This window comes from Triticum dicoccoides, chromosome 6A (assembly GCF_002162155.2).
Source record: "Triticum dicoccoides isolate Atlit2015 ecotype Zavitan chromosome 6A, WEW_v2.0, whole genome shotgun sequence".
In the NCBI taxonomy this organism is placed as follows: domain Eukaryota; kingdom Viridiplantae; phylum Streptophyta; class Magnoliopsida; order Poales; family Poaceae; genus Triticum; species Triticum dicoccoides.
In genome coordinates, this window is record NC_041390.1 from 614,131,929 (window position 1) to 614,137,928 (window position 6,000).

Sequence of the window (6,000 nt, forward strand, 5' to 3'; positions counted from 1 at the left end):
AATCCAGGCCGGTTGTGGACATGTGGTAACGGCATTTCAAAGCGGGCCCTCAAACCGCATCCGTTTGGACTGGATGTGTTTTGCCATAAAAAATATACATGCTTTCCCATACTCTGTATCCGCAACCTTCTCCTCCAACGCTGTTGATGTATCTTCCCGGCTGCCACCCATGCATTGTCGGACGTACCCACGCGCATGTTCGCCTTGTAGTACGGCGCCGTCCATCTAGGATTCGTCCGCAGCCAGGTACCCTCTGCCCCACTGTCGACGACGTCTATGACGATCCATGCTTGGCAGGTGTTCGTTCAAATGCCATTGAGCTAAATTTCTAGCTTGCTGTCGTTTTTTAGAATACGAAGGATGGCAGGGTACTCGAGTATGGAGAATGAGTTGTTGTGCGATGCGTGGTTGACTGCATCCGCGAATCCCGTAGATAGAAGCAGAAGGGGGCTCTTCTGGCAGAGCGTGCATGATTCGTTACACGCACGATAGTATATTGCGCCCTGCAACATGCACATCATCCATAAACGCAATGTGAAGTCGTTAGCATATCGATGGTACACCATTCATACCACCGTCGGCAAGTTTTGTGGCGCGGTTGATATGCTGGAGGTAAGGGCATCTCCAGCCGTTGGCCCCCCAGGGGGCGCCTAAAATCGCCGCCTGGGGGTGAGCCGGCGCAAAAATTGGGCCTGGGGGCGAGTTGGTCCCCAGCCGCCGGCCCCAGGGCCGTCCCCCAGGCACGTTTTAAAATAAAAGAAGTTCGCCGAAGTTCGGCTTAAACACGATAAAATTCGGCCAAACACGATAAATTTCGGCCAAACACGATAAATTTCGGCACATTTCGGCGAAGTTCGCGGATTTTCATTACATAGCACATATACATAAACTAATCTAAAGGAAAAACTGGCTGAAGTCGCCGCCGTCGCCGCCATCGTCGTCGTTGGCCTTCTCCTCCTTGACGTGGGCGCCCCTGCTGGACCCCTGCCCGGCGTCGCCATGGCGGACTGGTGGCGGCGCATCGTCGTCGTCGTCGTCGCTGTCGCAGATGACGAGACTTCGCCTTCGTCGCGGCCGCGTCGACGCTCCGCGAAGCGAAGCAGGGCGGCGCACTGGCGCTCCTTCGCCTTCTCCAGGCGCTCCTTCTCCATCTCTATGGAGTCCCTGCGCGCCCATTCCAGGGCCGCGTCGTCGTCGTCGAGCTCCGTCGTCACCGGCGCGGCCGGCTCCGTCTTCACCGGCGCGAGCCCCGGCTCCGTCTTTGGCTTGACGAAGCGCGGAGGAGGAGCCGACGAGTAGGCGCGCCGGCCGCCCTCGTTGATGACGATGCCGGCGCTGCGAGTGCGCCGGCCGAGCGGCGTCTCCGCCGCGGGCTCGGCCTTGACGCCGAGCAGGGCCGGAGTGCCGGAGGAGTGCGATGAAGATCGGGAGGAGGAAGAAGAGGAGGAGGACCCGAACCTCCTTGGCGCCCATGGCCCGGTGCGTCGGTGCTACGCCGGGGTGGCCGCCCTTGCCGGGTACGCCAACGGCGGGTCGTTGCCGCCCTCGAGGTACGTCAGCACGCCCTCGAGTGTGCGGCCGGGGACGCCCCACCACAGGTGGCGCCCCTCGCTGTTCTGCCAGCCACCAACCACCGGCGCGCCGTTGATGGACGCCAAGCGCTACTGCTGGCGGCGCTCAAAATATGCTGCCCAAGCCGCGTGGTTGTCGACGGCGTACTGGGGGAGGAAGAGTTGGGCGTCGGTGAGGGAGGCGCGCACGACCTCGACTTCCTCGGCGAAGTACTTCGGCTTCGCCACGGCGTCGGGCAACGGGGGAATGGGCACTCCCCCGGCGCTGAGCCCCCACCCCGTCGGCCCGGCGCGCATGTCCGGCGGCGCTGGAATGTTCGCCTGAAACAGGAGCCAGGACTCCTGTTCGTGGAGCGAACGGCGGCCGAAGCCGTTGGCCGCCGCCTCGTCTTCGAGGAAGCGTTCCGCCATGGCGACGGGTTCGGGAGAGGTAGGGACATAGAGGGAGGGGCTGGGCGGCGGTGCTCGGGAGAGGTAGGGAGAGGGAGGAGTTGGGCGGCGGCGGGGGGCGGGGCTGGTGTGGGCACAGGCGAGTGCAGGCCACCGGCTATATAGCTGCGCCGCACCCGTGTGTATGCGTGCGAGGGAGGGGAGGCGTCGGCGCGCCGTCCCGTGACGCGCCGCCCGTGAGGAATCAATGGCAAGGCTGACCGGCGGCAGCCTTGGCATTGATTCCCCGCAGGAACTGAGGCCGTTGGGGGAAGACGAGGCGCCGTGTCGCTGACGCGGCGGGCCCGCGGTTGTTTCGCGCCAAAACAGTTCGCCCCGGCGCCCCCAGGCGTCCCCAGCGCGCCGGGTTCGGCCTGGGTCCGCCGGCGCTGTTTTCGGCCTAGGCCGGCGAAAATCGGGCTCCTGGGGACGCGACTGGGCTGTTTTTTTGGCGCCGGCGCGAAAAAATCGCCTGGGGAGGCCTTCCTGGGAGCGCGGCCGGAGATGCCCTAAGGTAGCCATTGCGCGCGAGAGCCGTGGAGATCGTAAATCGTAAATTTTACTTCTTCTTGCTCAATGATTGATTGATCATTCACTCAATGTTGCTCTACACATTTGTGTAGTACGTGATGCCGTGATGTATCACAGGATAGAGGACAAACCATTTACGCACATATACTGTTGGATGAAGTTTAAGGGGCAGCATGCGTAGGACGCCATGATCCATTCATGAAAAACTTGTTGAACATCCGATTAATCTAATTGATTTTGAATTATTTCTCGTTGAATTTGAAATATTGTCGTACTAGACTTATTAGCACGCAAAAAAAAAAAAAAACCACGTATCGGTCGCAGACTACCTCCATGTATTGATAAACACTGGTCTGTGTGCTACCATCCCATCTCTCGTTAATTATATCCGGATTGTTGTTTCTCCGGCGACTGGAAATACTTATTTCTGACTCCCTAACAGGAACCACCCAATCTCTGAGAAATTCGTATAGGTATATATAAGTAGTGAGAAATATAATAGGAACATCGAAGCATGTGATTAAACAGTACATCGGCGTGGCTTAAAGAAGTAGGAAGTCGTTCTTGCTTTCCCAGCTAATCATGCGATCTCTCTTAAGAGCCGCAGTATATTGTTTTTCTCTACCAAACTTATGCTGTTTGCTCTTCTTGACGGGTAGGTCACTCGTCTCGTTGGCAGCGACATTGTTGAAGGAGGACTCCCGAAAGAGCGGGTTGCCATGGAGGTGCTTGATGAAAGCCTTGCCTAGGAACCGCTTTACAAAGTTGAGCTGTGCTAGCCGTGCCCACTTGGAGACCATGAGCACGCATCTCTGCCTCCATGTCGTCGGTATCAACTCCTCATATGAGCACTGGCCTCGTTTCATGATGGCGGCGATCTGCTGGAACATGGCCCTAATTTGCCCGGTGAGCTTCTTGTCATTCCCATGGGTGCCGCTTGCGAGGTCGGACACTTTGATCCCGAGCGTCTCCATGTCCTCTGGAGTGGCGTGCTGCATCAAGCTGAGCTCCGCACACACCGCGAGCGCCTCGCCAGAGGCCATCAAGAGGGCCGGGTCGTCGGTGTTAAGGAGCTCGGCGAGGTCGCGGAAGGGGATCGTTGCCTCTTTCCAGGCATATGGGTACGTCCTCAAGTCACCAAGGGTGGTGAGAAGCAACGCCCACGCGGACAAGGCAGTGATCAAGACCACGGGGTTGGTCCTATTGTCAGCTCTGGAAAGCCTGATCACGCCCCAAATTGCCCTAATCGATGGCTCCACGTCCTCGGGGCGACGTGCGGCAGCAAAAGTGACAATGGCGAGACAGTTGAGAGCAGCTACCACCTTCGCGTCGCCGGACGGCGCTCGTAGCGTCTTCATGAGTGTGGGGAGCTGGAGCGTGCTTGTCAGGATTTCCTTGGAGCAGTCGGCGTTGTCGCCGACGGTGAGCGCGAGGAGGCCGATGGCGCGGTAAGCGAGCAAGGCCTCCCTTGCGGAACCCGTGTTGAGGGAGGCTCTACACCGGAAGAATATCGTGAGGCACCGGTAGTCGATCCTGTCCATCGGTATGAAGCCCTCGAGGAGGCCGACGAGCCCCTCCATGCCCGCCTCGCGCGTTGAGCGCCGCTTCTCGTGGAGGCTGTTGATGCATCTGTCCACTATGTCCAGCTTGTCTGTTCCATCATCTTCAAATTCTGCAAAAAATAAATAAATGCTAGCTTAATTAGGGTTTGCTATTTGGCAGATGAGAAATAACTTCGTTTAATTAGGTTACAACCACCAATCATATACTACTAAGAAAACGTCTTGTATTTTGATTTGATATACAAAGGGAGTAGGACAAGAGATAGATAGGTACAGACAAAGAGGCCATGACACGCTCTCTAAAAAAGCAAAATACTACTCCTACTATGTACTACTTAACACTAATTATCTAAGATTTTGATGTTATTTTGGAACTGTTCGTGGTCATGCTGATTTTTAGATCAAAAAATACACCTCTGTGGTGTATTTTCTGTAGATTTTGATCCGATACGATGTAGTATTGAAGTCACATTGCCTATATATACATTATTGTAATGTTTGGCAACCACGGTGCAAAGGCGGTAGATTCGCCGGTGATAGAGATTAGAGAGAGATGAATTGCTGATGAATTACCGGTGCGGGCAGACAAGTCGGCTAGGCCACGAGCGGGCGCGCCATCGGGATCACGGGGGCAGCGGACGCGCGCCATCGGAGCCTGCAGCGGATCGATCGGAGCGCGCGCGTGGTGGATGCAGAACGAACGTGCAAGTCTATTGTCGAGTCGACGGCGATGGCGGAGCCGGAGCTGCACAGGCAGAAGAGAGAGGCCTTCTCGACTCGGGGTCGGAGGTGACGACGAAAGAGTCCACGCACCCTCGTGTTCGATCGTAACACGCGTTCACGGCAGAGACCAGAGAGGGCTAAATTGGTAAGGGAACGGAAAGGAGGCAGTAGAGCTGGGCCCGTTCGTGCCGGGTTCAGAGGACTCGATGGGCCGTCTGGTCCGTCTTCACAGCCCATCTGCAACGCTGTATGTACCCACAAAAAAAAAATGCAACGCTGTACTCACTGCACGTCAGACAAGTTCTAAAATGAAAATACCAGTTTGACGAACGACACTTTCCCCTTTAAAATATCATCAGTTTTAGGAACAAGGAATGATATGAAGAGTGCTCATGCCGGCACATACTTTTCATGAAAACCGCTGTTCTGGTTATCGGCCACTCAGAACCAACGACCCTCTCCACGCCGCCTCTATCGGGCGCTGGAATGCGGCGACACGATTTGACATTCAACGTCATGTGAAATGAACATAGAGAAACCATATGCTGTTAGAGGCCCTGGCTGAATTAATCTTGGAACGCTCCCTCTTAGCACATGTGACTACGGAAATTGAGAGCTCCAAAAGCTCTATACACACATTGCACTCACCGACGGAAATCCTTCGGTTTGATTGCTGGATCGCTCGCTGATGTCACACCTCATCGTTTTTATCATGGCTTCTGGGGCGTGAGGGTATAGAGGTCCCTATATCATGAAAATGTATCAAGGATAGAAGTGTTTGTTTTGCCCCAGTATCTCATATGGATTGTGAAAGAGTAATAAGTAGAACAAGCAATGCATGCCTGTCCCTCCCGACCTCACCTATTTATATTGATGCGGATTTTCAATACTAGCCGAGTCATGCAATATTTCCTTGTGGTCATGCATGTGTGTCATCTTTATCACGAGGAAGCACAACATCTGTGTTACCTTGTCATGAGTTATACATGGACAACAATGGAAATACCGCAGGCTACAGTCTGCATGAACCATTTTCATTTAGAAGAACGAGGACACCAGCAAAATATATAGGAGGGGGCAATGCAGAAGCAACATTTAAAAGGCTAATGCTAGATGGAAAAACTGATATCCCCATAAGGGACATGCGACACCTTCCATCTTTCACGATATGTATGAAGTGTTTT